The 15,126-nt window shown below is 40.7% G+C and overlaps 1 long non-coding RNA gene across 1 annotated transcript; it reads left to right on the top strand.

The window, feature by feature from the left end:
• The first annotated feature begins 1,133 nt into the window (after positions 1-1,133).
• LOC115462490 lies at positions 1,134-14,092 on the top strand. Its single transcript, XR_003940874.1, has 3 exons — positions 1,134-1,214; positions 11,143-11,147; positions 14,083-14,092. It is a non-coding gene; the product is annotated as an uncharacterized LOC115462490 (long non-coding RNA).
• Positions 14,093-15,126: the final 1,034 nt, after the last annotated feature.

Here is a 15,126-nt window from a genome sequence, read left to right as displayed (position 1 = left end):
GAATTTTTGTGAGAGCAGGGAGAGAAGCTGTTGCTTTGTTCCACCTCTGTTGTTTTGCTCTGGCAAGAGCTGCCAACTGCAGTTGTGAGTAAACAAGATCTTTATTCCTGGCTTGTGTGTTGTAAAACCCCTGATGCAGCCTAATTGGTGAAATGTGGCCACGTTGGGTCTATTTCAATAAAAGATTTTCCTGGACTCCTGATCTGCTTTGGTTTTTGTCTCTTGTTGTTTGCTGCAGACTTGAAGAGCCTCTTTTTGGTGTTCCATACAAAAAAAGTAGATTCTGGTTAATTGGGACACCGGTTAGTTGGGGCAGCTGCTTATTTGGTCCAAATCAGGGAGAACAAAAACAAAAGCATATTTTTAAGGTGGAAAAGTTTTGCTTATTTGAGACACTGTGCCATTTAATTGGGCCAGTAGTGTCCGCACTGCACTCTCTAGCCTGTTATTCTCCAGGCCAGTACGAATTTTTCTGTCCCCTTCCCTATACCATTACCACGCTGTATTCCTGAATCAGACATGGGGCTTGTGCTCTCACTAGTACTCTTCCATGATCTTGACGTTACTCCCAGCATCCATCTCTGCGCTACCAGATGACGTGCATAGAAGGAGGGGCCACCTAGCGATCTCTCTTTACAACCCAAAACAACCACTTCCACCCTGTAGCTTCACTTCCTTCCATGCGGTCTTTAACTTCTGCACCCTTCTCCACTGCTAACTCCAGACTCCGTTCCTTTTATCTTGCTGCACCATATGCCTGGAATAGACTTCCTGAGCTGGTACATCAAGCTCCATCTCTGGCCGTCTTCAAATCTAAACTAAAAGCCCACCTTTTTTATTCTGCTTTTAACTCCTAACCCTTATTCACTTGTTCAGAACCCTTATTTTATCATCCTCACTTTAATATTCCCTTATCTCTTGTTTGTCCTGTTTGTCTGTCCTAATTAGATTGTAAGCTCTGTTGAGCAGGGACTGTCTCTTCATGTTCAAGTGTACAGTGCTGCGTACGTCTAGTAGCGCTTTAGAAATGATAAGTAGTAGTAGTAACTTCCACCTTGCAGAGTAATGTAACTGGTGTGGGTGCGAACCGGATTTGATTCCCTCTATAGCCCGTTGTGATTCTGGGCAAATTTGTTTTTTGGGGGCAGCTGCTTAATCAGAACAAAGTACCGTGGTCCCGATGTGTCCCAATTAACTGGAATCTACTCTATAATGTATATGCAATCATATAAATTGCTGTACACAATATAAAAGGTATAGACCCATATGTACATCTCTAATTATATGATAAGCAAGAATGTAACAACAAAATCCCCAAAGTATAAAAAAAGGATTAAAAGAATAGAAACCTACCCAACACACAATTCTGAGTCTCACAAAAAGTAAAAACCTTGTTGAATGGACTCGGGTAGAAAAAGAGAAAAACATCAGTAGTTAAAACACAATTTAATTGTTTGGAACAGAAGAAACCTTGTTGGAATGGCAGGAATGATAATGAGGGGCATAATCAAAAGGGACACCCAAGTTTTTCTAAGGACGTTCTCACGGGACGTCCCCGTGAAGGGGCGGGGAAACCCGTATTATCGAAACAAGATGGACGTCCATCTTTCGTGTCGATAATCGGTTGGGGATGCCCAAATCTGGATATTTAGGCCGACCTTAGAGATGGTCATCCTTAGACTTGGCCGTTTCTGATTTTCGGCAATAATGGAAAATGAGGACGCCCATCTCAGAAACGACCAAATGCAAGCCCTTTGGTCGTGGGAGGAGCCAGCATTCATACTGCACTGGTCCCCCTGACATGCCAGGACACCAATTGGGCACTGCAGAGGACTTCAGAAATTGTTCCCAGGTGCATAGCTCCCTTACTGTGTGTGCTGAGCCCCCCAAAACCCACTACCCACAACTGTGCACTACTATCATAGCTCTTATGGGTGAAGGGGAGCACCTACATGTGGGTACAGTGGGTTTCTGGTGGGTTTTGGAGGGCTCACATTTACCACCACAAGTGTAACAGGTGGGGGGGGATGGACCTGGGTCCGCCTGTCTGAAGTGCACTGCACCCACTAAAACTGCTCCAGGGACCTGCATACTACTGCGATGGACCTGAGTATGACATTTGAGGCTGGCAAATAATATTTAAAAAAATTTTTTTTGAGGGTGGGAGGGGGTTAGTGACCACTGGGGGAGTAAGAGAAAGGTCATCACCGATTCCCTCCGGTGGTCATCTGGTCAGTTCAGGCATCTTTTCATGGCTTGGTTGTAACAAAAAAATGAGCAAGTAAAGTTGTCCAAGTGCTTGTCAGGGACGCCCTTCTTTTCTCGATTATGGGTCGAGGACGCCCATGTGTTAGGCACACCCAAGTCCCGCCTTTGCTACGCCTCCGACATGCCCCCAGGAACTTTGGTTGTCCCCGCGACGGAAAGCAGTTGGGGACACCCAAAATCGGCTTTCGATTATGCCGATTTGGGCGACCCTGGGAGAAGGACGCTCATCTTCCGATTTGTGGCGAAAGATGGGCGCCCGTCTCTTTCGAAAATATGCCTGAATGTGTGTAAAATGGAAGTTTTGGACAGTGTTGCTAGAGGAAAGATTAGAAGTAGGGGGTGCACCATGCACCTCTGTAAAGTATGGCATTGCCTTAGTTTATCTATTTTGTCTGGGAATTATGATCTAACTTGAGTTTATCAAGAGAAACACATATTTCACTGGAACAAACACACTAAAAAACTCTATAACCTAGGTGCCACATTTACACGCATGTTACACACATATAGGTTGATATTCAAAGTGATTTAACTGACTGGAAAAAGCTAAGTTATTTATCTGTAGCAGATGTTCTCCGAGGATAGCAGGCATATATTCTCACATGTGGGTCACGTCATCCACAGAGCCCAGTGCGGACAGATAACTTAAAACACAGCTATAAAACTAATAACTGGCAAAAAGAAATTTGACCACATGACCCCACTCCTTAAAGCTGCCCACTGGTTCCCACTGCCCCACCATATTATCTTTAAAATTCCACTGCTGATCTATAAGAGACACCAATTTGGAGAACCACCATATCTTTCCCGGCTATTCATTCCATATGCTAACCAGTGACTACTCCGCTCGTGCACTCAAAATGTACTAGTAATACTGTCTTTTTGTGATATTATATATGAACATACTAGGAAAGCTATTTTTCTGTACAGGGCCCAAAACACTGGAATAGGCTCCCATAATCATCTCCCTTCAAATTTTAAAAAGGAGCTTAAGACCTTTCTGCTTCTAGATGCATTTTCCTAAACCCTTTTCATTCACTTCCCCTTCTCCTCCACCGAGAAGGGTGAGTCTGAGTGAGGATGAGATTTAATGCTTCCCCTCCCTTTTTTTGCCCCTACTCCCCTCTTTCCTATCCAGATATTGTATTTCTGCCCTCCTCACTCTTATAACTTGTATTGTCAATATGTATATGCTTATGTATTTTATGTTTTTAGCCTGTACACCACCTAGACACCTGCTCCGATAGGCAGGATAGTAAATCTCTAATACAACTTGAAACTTGAAGTGCATTGTCACTTTAAAACTTTGAATGCAAATAAAACAACCCAGTGCAGTTAGTATATAAACATAAGTAGGAGTCTGATAATCTGTGAAAGGAGACCTTTGCAGTGACTGGTTTCATGCAGGGAACGCTGCCTGACAAATCACCAGTCTCATCATCGGTCTCCAAATCTATCACATTACTCAAACTTCAATATTTATTACCTCAATAGCAAACATTTTTTCTATAAGAATTTAAAATTCATTAAAGCACTTATCTTCAAACAACTTGATCAATCTCTTAATTGTTTCAGACCTGTGCCAACATGTCATGTTTCGCAAAGCTGCATCAGGGCCTGATCCTACCAAATACAAATAAAAACAATTAGTATATTCAGCAATTCACTAATAACAATAAAACCTACAAACTAAGTCACATACCTGTGTCGATGCTGCCAATTTCCCAGTGTCCAAGCAATCTTTATAGATGGCGCTTAACTCACTAACAAGGAGGTTAGATTGAGAACAGGAGATGGCATAATATCAAAAAGCTGAAGCCAATTAGACTAATCTCCCTTTCCCTCTCCTCCACATAGTCATCATCACTGTACACCCAAAACAAAGCAAGCAGACCTATGAGATGCTCTATCTACGTTGTCGTTCTTTATTGTTGGTAGCAATTTTATTTCATTTAACTTAACTTATATTTTCAAACATGCCGGCTTGTGCAGCATATGGATGTACATAGAGGAAGTATTGGTTTCATCGGTTAGAGTAGTAATTAGTTCTAATTTGTAAATCACTGTGTCATTTAGAGGGGCTGGTTATAGGGACTCTCTGTATTTATGCAGAGATGTTTTCACCTGGTAAAGGGCCACCAAAACAGACATCATATTATGAGAATCAGGTGCTTAACAATAAGGCTTACTATTTATAAGTACAATTTGAAAAAAAAAACATTAATTAGGTTGAAACCTGGGAGCATTTAACAACTTTTTTCCCAGAACTTGCTCCTTTTGTTTTCTGGAATGCAGTGGTATATTATAAAAATGTACTTGCCTTTTTTTTACTGCTACTATTTCACAGAGACGTATTGAATAATGAGGGAAGAGCTTCCTTCATGCAGAAGTTCTGTGCAGAGTCAGTCTCAAGGTGCCATCATTGTCCAGTTCAGCATACTATTAGCTGCAAAGTTCATACATAATTAATTATGTTCAGTGGAAAATAAATCTGTTGTCTCAGGCTGCTTGCTATGTAAATATCCCATCACAGTTTCATTATTACTACCAAGTATTATATATTAAGGGCATTTGCTTTAAACTTTGTTTTGTTTATCCAGTCCTTACATGCACATGGTATTGCTTTTTAAACCCAAAGGCGAATCCTAAGGGTGGTTGAACAATTAGGTATAAACTGTGTTGTTTCTGACTTTACTTGTTTTGGACTACTTTGGGTCCTGCTGATCTGCTATCTAGAATTTTAGAAGATGGAAATGAGAAAATAAAAATTAAGTTTTGGATGTACTCTGTAGGATACCTCTTGTGATGTATGCATCTGATAATGTTTGACTAACTGCCTATACTTATGTTATGATTTCTGAACACGCAGCTTCATTAAATTACATACTTTTAAATGGCCAGTTGGGTATTTATGCTAATCTCAACTTTGTTAAAAGTTTCAGACATATTCATCTATTTGCTTCCATGATATAACTGAATTCTATTATTCTGTCTCACTGTATTTTCAAATGTAAGCCATGTTGAACCTGAGTTTGCTTGGGATAATGTGGGATATAAATGTTTAAAAAAAAAAAAAAAAAATATATATATATATATATACACACACACTCCTCCTTTTAAGACACTGCCTATCCAGCTGGATGGTTATGGCAAGGAGAGCAAGTTTGGTCCAGTGAAGACTAACTCATCCTGTTCCTTAGCTGGGCTCTAGTATTACCATATTGAAAATGCAACCAAACCACGTCTCTGTGGTTATATTCCACTAATAAGTTTTCTTGAAAGATCTATATAACCTTTGGATGCATGACTAGGAACCAAAACATATACTTATTTATTCAATATCACAATTCCTCATGTACAGCCACACAACAATCTTTTAGGGTGAATAGTGTTCACAATGCGCTCATTTTGTTATCAACCAGATAGAAGAGACAAGAGTTTTCAGTTTTGGTACAGTATAAGTCATCAAAGGAACAAAATATAAGAAAACCAATGGACTGCATTAGGGACTTATAGCCCATGTAATTACAGTGGTGGAAATAAGTATTTGATCCCTTGCTGATTTTGTAAGTTTGCCCACTGACAAAGACATGAGCAGCCCATAATTGAAGGGTAGGTTATTAGTAACAGTGAGAGATAGCACATCACAAATTAAATCCGGAAAATCACATTGTGGAAAGTATATGAATTTATTTGCATTCTGCAGAGGGAAATAAGTATTTAATCCCTCTGGCAAACAAGACCTAATACTTGGTGGCAAAACCCTTGTTGGCAAGCACAGCGGTCAGACGTCTTCTATAGTTGATGATGAGGTTTGCACACATGTCAGGAGGAATTTTGGTCCACTCCTCTTTGCAGATCATCTCTAAATCATTAAGAGTTCTGGGCTGTCGCTTGGCAACTCGCAGCTTCAGCTCCCTCCATAAGTTTTCAATGGGATTAAGGTCTGGTGACTGGCTAGGCCACTCCATGACCCTAATGTGCTTCTTCCTGAGCCACTCCTTTGTTGCCTTGGCTGTATGTTTTGGGTCATTGTCGTGCTGGAAGACCCAGCCACGACCCATTTTTAAGGCCCTGGCGGAGGGAAGGAGGTTGTCACTCAGAATTGTACGGTACATGGCCCCATCCATTCTCCCATTGATGCGGTGAAGTAGTCCTGTGCCCTTAGCAGAGAAACACCCCCAAAACATAACATTTCCACCTCCATGCTTGACAGTGGGGACGGTGTTCTTTGGGTCATAGGCAGCATTTCTCTTCCTCCAAACACGGCGAGTTGAGTTCATGCCAAAGAGCTCAATTTTTGTCTCATCTGACCACAGCACCTTCTCCCAATCACTCTCGGCATCATCCAGGTGTTCACTGGCAAACTTCAGACGGGCCGTCACATGTGCCTTCCGGAGCAGGGGGACCTTGCGGGCACTGCAGGATTGCAATCCATTATGTCGTAATGTGTTACCAATGGTTTTCGTGGTGACAGTGGTCCCAGCTGCCTTGAGATCATTGACAAGTTCCCCCCTTGTAGTTGTAGGCTGATTTCTAACCTTCCTCATGATCAAGGATACCCCACGAGGTGAGATTTTGCGTGGAGCCCCAGATCTTTGTCGATTGACAGTCATTTTGTACTTCTTCCATTTTCTTACTATGGCACCAACAGTTGTCTCCTTCTCGCCCAGCGTCTTACTGATGGTTTTGTAGCCCATTCCAGCCTTGTGCAGGTGTATGATCTTGTCCCTGACATCCTTAGACAGCTCCTTGCTCTTGGCCATTTTGTAGAGGTTAGAGTCTGACTGATTCACTGAGTCTGTGGACAGGTGTCTTTCATACAGGTGACCATTGCCGACAGCTGTCTGTCATGTAGGTAACGAGTTGATTTGGAGCATCTACCTGGTCTGTAGGGGCCAGATCTCTTACTGGTTGGTGGGGGATCAAATACTTATTTCCCTCTGCAGAATGCAAATAAATTCATATACTTTCCACAATGTGATTTTCCGGATTTAATTTGTGATGTGCTATCTCTCACTGTTACCAATAACCTACCCTTCAATTATGGGCTGCTCATGTCTTTGTCAGTGGGCAAACTTACAAAATCAGCAAGGGATCAAATACTTATTTCCACCACTGTATGTTTAAACAAAAGAGATCTGCATAAAACCAAATATTTATTTTTAATTTGACTTATAATCTACTTGTCCCTGAAACATGCTTAAAACAGAATAATCTATTTGTGTATCTAAAATATAAACTTTTACAAAATAGATGAGGTGAAGATGTGATTCCATGTGCCCCAATGAAAGCAGAGTTTAATTTTACTTCCATCTTTATAACACCAGGCTTCCCAAGACAGATTACAGCAGTTAAGATGAATCCATCAGGAAACAGGATATCCACACTAAAATGTGGCCACCTGTATTGTATAGAACAGTGTAAAAAAACAAGCACAAAATACAGTGCTAATAACTGTTGTTTCTCTACCAGCTACAATAAGTTTTAAGCTGTTTTAGTGATACTCAATTTTTATTTCAAGATATATATATCTACATATAGGAAGCTTTCAAGTACATTAAAAAGCTGTCAAATAAGTTTAAAAAAATCTTTTGTCCTCCACCTTTTAAGGCACTGCCTATCCAACTGAGCATGTGTTTACTTTTTATAGATGGACCATGCATAGGCAGTCCATTGTTTCTAATAATCTTTTGCTATTGAGTTCAATAGAGTTTGCTATTGTTTTGGGTGAGCGAAAATGGTGGCAAGCTCTGCCTGTCAGCAAGCTCTGCCTACTGACTTCAGCCCATATAATGGGCTAGATAGGCTTATACTGTCTCCTGTTCTCAATCTAACCTCCTTGCTCACTAACACTACCCTTATACAAACTCACTGACTGGCCCAACAATGGAAACTCAGTAAACCCAGCTACGTCAATTACGTCATATTAAGGAGAACCAATCTAAAGTTCAAACCCCCGGGGCTACTGTATCAAGAATGAAGATCCATCGCTGCTATTTAAAATTAAGCAGAGATGTGTTGTTACCACTGTCCACCCACAGATGAATCTGTTCCAGCACCTGCCAACGTATATCTTTAACTGTTTTTCTAAAGCCAATGGGCTACCAAAGAAGCCTGCATATTCTTACAAAGTATTCTTGATTTACACTCAGTAAGTCGCTGTTTTATTGGTCTAGAGGTTCTCCCTGTGTAAATTAGCCTACAAGGGCTAATATATAGCATAAATTACAAGGCTAGAATTACAATTTGTATTATCTTGGGAAACTATTTTGATGTGTCTCATCCTGTCCCAAATAGAGCCTATTATAGCAGTTCCACACCACTGACATCTCAGCACAACTTTCATGCCCCCTAGAACTGTCTTCTTTGACAAAATAGTCTAACCTTTTATATGACTGAAATTCACGTATAGTTCACCCTCTCTGATAAGTAACAACGGGCAGCTCCTGAAAACAAGGATGAATCTGTAAAACATTCCAGAATTTATATAAGGATTCGACCAACGATATGTGTGTAGTGTAAGAGAAGACTTACTAATCTATCCTGAATACATGTATTACTATACTGCAACAGTGCCTCAAGATGGGCATACTTCACATTATAATATGCTTTTTTTTAAAGCTGAAGTAGTACACCCCTATGCTTTAAACTATCCCATAAAGTGCTATCATGAACTTCAAAATTCTCATTGGTGGAACATATCCTCCGCACCCTAAGAAATTGACTAATAGGGAAAGGGAAATGGGACTTGATATACTGCCTTTCTGAGGTTTTTGCAGCTGCATTCAAAGCGGTTTACATGGTATATACAGGTACTTATGTGTACCTGGGGCAATGGAGGGTTAAGTGACTTGCCCAGAGGCACAAGGAGCTACAGTGGGAATCAAACCCAGTTCCACAGGATCAAAGTCTGCTGCACTAACCACTAGGTTACTTCTCCACAACTTATAGGGATGGAAGCTACAAAAATGCAGTAATGTATTCCTAGCTACTTCCTTCCTATACAACGTAGTACATATATGAGCACCTTCACAATATAAATGAACATCCAAAAATTCAATAGCAGTTCTACCAGATCGAATCGTAAACTGAAAGTGGTGAGAGAATGTATTCATCTACTAAACTGTTATAATGACTTAGGAATCCCCTTATAATGACTTAGGAATCCCCTCCCAGATGAAGAATATATCATCCAAAAATCACTTCCACACCCTAATGAATTTAAACCAATTCAAAGAGCAAATGAATTTTTCCTCAATTTCAGCCATGACTAAATTCACAACGGAAGGAGCCAAAGATGTCCCCATTGCCACTCCTCTATGTTGCTCAAAAAGCTTTCCATGGAAGTAATTTTTTGTAATTACTAATGTAGCTAGCTTCTAATTTTCTCTCTATAACACCCAAGGCAGTCTTTTGTGGGATCACTGTGTATAAAGACACAACATCTATTGTTACCAATAGCGAGTCAGGATAAAGCTGAACATTCTGTATAACATTCAAAAATTTGAGTAGTGTCTTCGAGATAAGATTTAATTAACTTCACTCTGGGTTGAAGGAAGTAGTCCACAAATTGGCTCAATGGCTCTAACACTGTATTGCAAAGTGACACAATAGGACGACCCTATTGAATTTTTGGATGTTCATTTATATTGTGAAGGTGGAAGTTAATTGAATAACCTGCTCAGAACAATCAATATTTGGGTGCTACCAACCAATTATTGAAGATAATTGGCACCCATTAGAAGTTGCACATGCATTTTGCTGCATGCTACTTTAGAAGGCAGTGCGTGCCTAACTCCCATAGCATGTAACTCAAAATGGGGCAAGGCCATGAGAGGGGCATGGGCATGTCAGGAGCGTAGTTATAGAATACTGGGTCAGTGCACCCAGCTTGGTCACCAGCATTTACACAAGATTTCAGTAGGGCCTAAGTATGGCACTTCAAGTTTGGGCCCACGAATTGGCACTATGTGCAATTCTATAAAGGGTACATTCCCGTTACCAAATTGCGCTTAGTGCCGATCTCTTCTGGTGCCCATTTTTTTAGCACGATTTATAGAATCCAGCCTATAACATGCATAAATTCTACCTAAGCACTATTCTGCAAATACCTGCTTATCTTACATAGCGTGCATTTAGAAGGGGGCGTACATGGGGCAGAACATATGCAGGGCTCACTTATGTGTATAACTTAGGGGATGGGATTTGATATATCGCCTTTCTGTGGTTACAATCAAAGCGGTTTACATATTATATACAGGTACCTATTTTGCACCTGGGGAAATGGTTAAGTGACTTGTGGAGAGTCACAGGGAGCTGCAGTGGGAAACAAATCCACTTCGCCTGGTTCTCAGGCCACTACCCTAACCATTAGGCCACTCCTTTGTCTGTCTCTGCTGCACAGGCACTCACACGCCAGCACCTAGATTGTAGGCACATTCCCCCAGATTCTACATTGGGTGCTTGCCCAATTTGTGCATGCAATTTAATTGAGTAACAAGCCAATTATTGCCATTAATTAGGTGCTAACAATTATTGGCATTAATTTGCAACAATTTGGATTTATGTGTGCATCATGCTATGCGCTATCCTATAAAGATGTGTGTATAAATCTTTTAGGCCCCCTTTTACTAAGGTGCACTCATCACGTGCTAAAATTGTTGGCACGCTAAACGTTAGAGACGCCCATAGGAATGTATTGCGTCTATAACGTTTAGCACACCTACAATTTTAGCATGCACTAAAAACGTGAGCGTGCCTTAGTAAAAGGGGGCATGAGCATGCAACTGAAAAGTGGGCATGACTATGAGAGGGGCACTGGCACTCACTAAAGATGCATGCACTATTATAGGTTTGAACAACTTCCTAAAGGAAAAGTGCACAGACCATTATTAACTGGACTTGGGGAAAATCCACTATTTCTGGGATAAGCAGTATAAAATGTTTTGTAGTTTTTTGGGATCTTGCCAGGTATTTGTGACCTGAATTGGCCACTGTTGGAAACAGAATTCTGGGCTTGATGGACCTTTGGGCTTTCCCAGTATGGCAATACTTATGTACTTATATAGAAACATAAGTTAGCATAGATATAAATATACACATTAAAACATAAACCAATCACAATACATAAATTAATTAAGAACACCATATTCATTAATAAAACATAAATTTAAAATCAATATGCAATCCAAAGAATTATAAAATCCATAGCTGATATGAATAAATAAATAAATATGAATGATTAGGTAATAAATACATAAATATAAATAAACATACATACAAATACATTAAAAAGTGTCTTGGAGCCAGTCATGGTGTTGTTATATACCCTAAAGGAGTAATTCTATCACTTCACCCATGGTAAAAGTCCTGAGGTATAATACTGCCAACACACCCAGGGAGAACTGAAACAATCATATCATAAAAAATAAATAATGCAAATGGTTGTCATGAAAGAGGTATGTCTAGTGCAAGTCAGAAAGAAAGTGAAAGAAAAGCTTACCAGAGCATTCAGACACTGGGGGAGTCACTGTTCACTCATAAGTGTTCCTTCCTGGCTGAAAAGGCTGACTTTGAACTCTTGTTGGATCACATGACACAAAAGTCAGCCACATTGAACTTTACTGACATTAACCATAACTGGACTAAAACATCCATAACTCTTCTGCTGTTTTTTTTTCTATGGTTTTGTAATGGTTTTATTAATTTATTTTTTTAGTTTCATTGGACACGTGCCAGTCAGGGAAATTGAACCTTCAAGAATGAGCTCCTCTTTCTTTAGAACAAATATTTTTGAGGATTTTATTCAGTTTTTAAGACAGCAGCCTTTTTGTTTGTGCTGTTTTTAATCACAATACTAACATGTTTTCTATAGGCTTACTAGTACTAATAACAGTGATCATAATATGATCAGATTTGATATCAGCTATGGAGTAAGTACACACAGGAAATCCGATACATTAGCATTTAACTTTCAAAAAGGAAACTATGATAATATGAGAAGAACGGTGAAAAAATAAAAATAGAGGAGCAGCTGTGAAGGTCAAAAACTTATATCAGGCATGGATGCTGTTCAAAAATACCATCCTGAAAACCCAGGTCAAATATATTCTGTGTATTAAAAAAGAGGAAGGAAGACCAAACGACAGCTGGCACAGTTAAAAAGTGAGGTGAAGGAAGCTATTAGAGCTAAAAGAAAATCCTTCAGAAAATGGAAGAAGGATCTGATTGAAAATAATAAGAAACACCATAAGGAACAGCATAAGGAAAGTGCTGACCAGGAAGGCAAAGAGGGACTTTGAAAAAAAGATTGCGTTGGAGGCAAAAACACATAGTAAAAATATTTTTAGGTATATTGAAAACAAGAAGCTGGGAAAAGGATCAATTGGACTGCTAGATGATCGAGGGGTAAAAGAGGCACTCAGGGAATACAAAGCCATAGAGGAGAGATTACATGAATTATTTGCTTCGGTCTTCACCGAGGAAGATTTGGGAGAGATACCAGTGCCAGAAATGGTATTCAAAGATGACAGAGAAACTGAATGAAATCTCTATAAGCCTGAAGGATGTAATGGTGCAATTTGACAAATTGAAGAGTAGCAAATCTCCTGGACCGGATGGTATTCTTCCCAGAGTTCTAATAGAATTAAAAAATTATCTTGCAGATCTATTGATAGTAATATGTAATTTATCTTTAAAATCAAGCATGGTACCAGGAGATTGAGGGTGGCCAATGTAACGCCAATTTTTTTAAAAGGTTCCAGAGGAGATCCAGGAAATTATAGATCGGTGAGTCTGACGTCGGTGCCAGGCAAAATGATAGAGACTATTATAAAGAACAAAATCACAGAGCATATTCAAAACCATGGATTAATGAGACAAAGCTGACATGGATTTAGTGAAGGGAAATGTTGCCTCACCAGTCTTACATTTCTTTGAAGGGTTGATCAAACAAGTGAATAAAGGTGAGCGAGTTGATATTGTGTATCTGGATTTTCAGAAAGCATTTGATAAATTTCCTCATAAGAGACCCCTGAGAAAATAAGAGTCATGGGATAGGAAGCAATGTCCTTTTGTGGATTAGGAATTGGTTGGTGGATAGAAAACAGAAGGTAGGGTTAAATGGCCAATTCTCTCAGTGGAGGAGGGTGAATAGTGGAGTACCCCAAGAATCTGTACTGGGACCAGTGCTATTTAGCATATCTATTAATGATCTGGAAATGGGAATGACGAGTGAGGTGATTAAATTTGCAGATGACACAAAACTATTCAAATAGTTAGAATACAAGCAGATTATGAAATATTGCAGGAAGACCAGGAAAGGGATCTAGGCATCATCATTGATGATATTTTGAAACCCTCTGCTCAGTGTGCGGCGGTGGCTAAGAAAGCAAATAGAATGTTAGGCATTATTAGGAAAGGAATGGAAAACAAAAACGAGGACATTATAATGCATCTGTATCACTCCATGGTGCCACCACACCTTGAGCATTTTGTGCAATTCTAATCATTGTATCTTAAAAAAGATATAACAGAATTAGAAAAGGTTCAAAGAAGAGCAACCAAAATGATTAAGGGGATGAAACTCCTCTCATAGGAGGAAAGGCTAAAGAGGTTAGGGCTCTTCATCTTGGAAAAGGGACAGCTGAGGGGGGATATGATTGAGGTCATCAAAATGCTTAGTGGTGCAGATCAGGTAAACAAATCTATTTTTTACTCTTTCAAAAAGTACAAAGACTAGAGGACACTCAAGGAAGTTACATGGTACTACTTTTAAAACGAACAGGAGGGAATATTTTTTTCACTTAATAGTTAAGCTCTGGAACTCGTTGCCAGAGGATGTAGTATCAGCGGTTAGTGTATCTGGGTTTTAAAAAAAGTTTTGGACAAATTCCTGGAGGACAAATCCATAGCCTGCTATTGAGACAGACATGAGAAAAAACATTGCTTGTTCCTAGGATCAGTAGCATGAATCTTACTACTATCTGGGATTCTGTCAGGTACATGCAGTGGTGTGCTGGAGTCGGCTAGCACCGGCTCGCAAGAGCTGGTTGTTAACTTTGCTCGGCTCTTGCGAGCCAGTTGTTGAATTGCGAGAGCCGGCTCTCTTCCTCCCTCCCAATCCGGTCCCTTACGTCAGCGACTTCACAAATTCTTCAGGGTTGCTGCAAGCGCTGACTCTCCCACGCTGGCACTGCAGGTTTGCATTTTAAAAATGGCCGCTGAGACTTCCAGAGGCGGCCTCGCGAGACTTCTGCCGAAGTCTTGGAGGCCGCCCTTGTAAGTCTCGGCGGCCATTTTGAATCGCGAACCTGCAGCGCCAGCAGGGGAGAGTCAGCGCTTGCAGCGACCCCGAAGAATTCATGAAGTCACTGACATAAGGGACCGGATCCGGAGGGAGGGAGGGAGTTGAATTCGCCGAACTCGGGAGGGGGTGGCAGGGGAGAGAAGGGAGTCGCTAGGCATTTGTGAATGGAGGGGAGGGGAGAGAAGGGTCGCTATAGGTGCATGCAGGCAGGGGAGAGGAGGGTCACTGCTGGACATAGGTGGATGGAGGGCAGGAGAGAGGAGGGTCACTGCTGGACAAGGGTGCATGCAGGGCCAGGGACAGGAGGGTCACTGGACATGGGTGGATGGAGGGCAGGGGAGAGGAGGGGAGAGAGAAGAAATGCTGGACATGGATGGAGGGGAGAGAAAAGTGAGGAAGGAGATGAGATGAGGGAAAAGGAAGAGAGGAGAAAAACTGCACATGGATGAAGAAAATAGGCAGAAGCTGAGGACCAGAAATGAAGAAGAAAGGAAGAAAAAAATGGAAAGGAAGCCCTGGAAACGGAGTTAAGAGGACAGATAGCAGCA

The sequence above is a fragment of the Microcaecilia unicolor genome, chromosome 2 (genome assembly GCF_901765095.1).
Source record: "Microcaecilia unicolor chromosome 2, aMicUni1.1, whole genome shotgun sequence".
NCBI lineage: Eukaryota > Metazoa > Chordata > Amphibia > Gymnophiona > Siphonopidae > Microcaecilia > Microcaecilia unicolor.
Note: the sequence above shows the minus strand (reverse complement) of the source record. Positions and strands in the feature narration are given on the sequence as shown.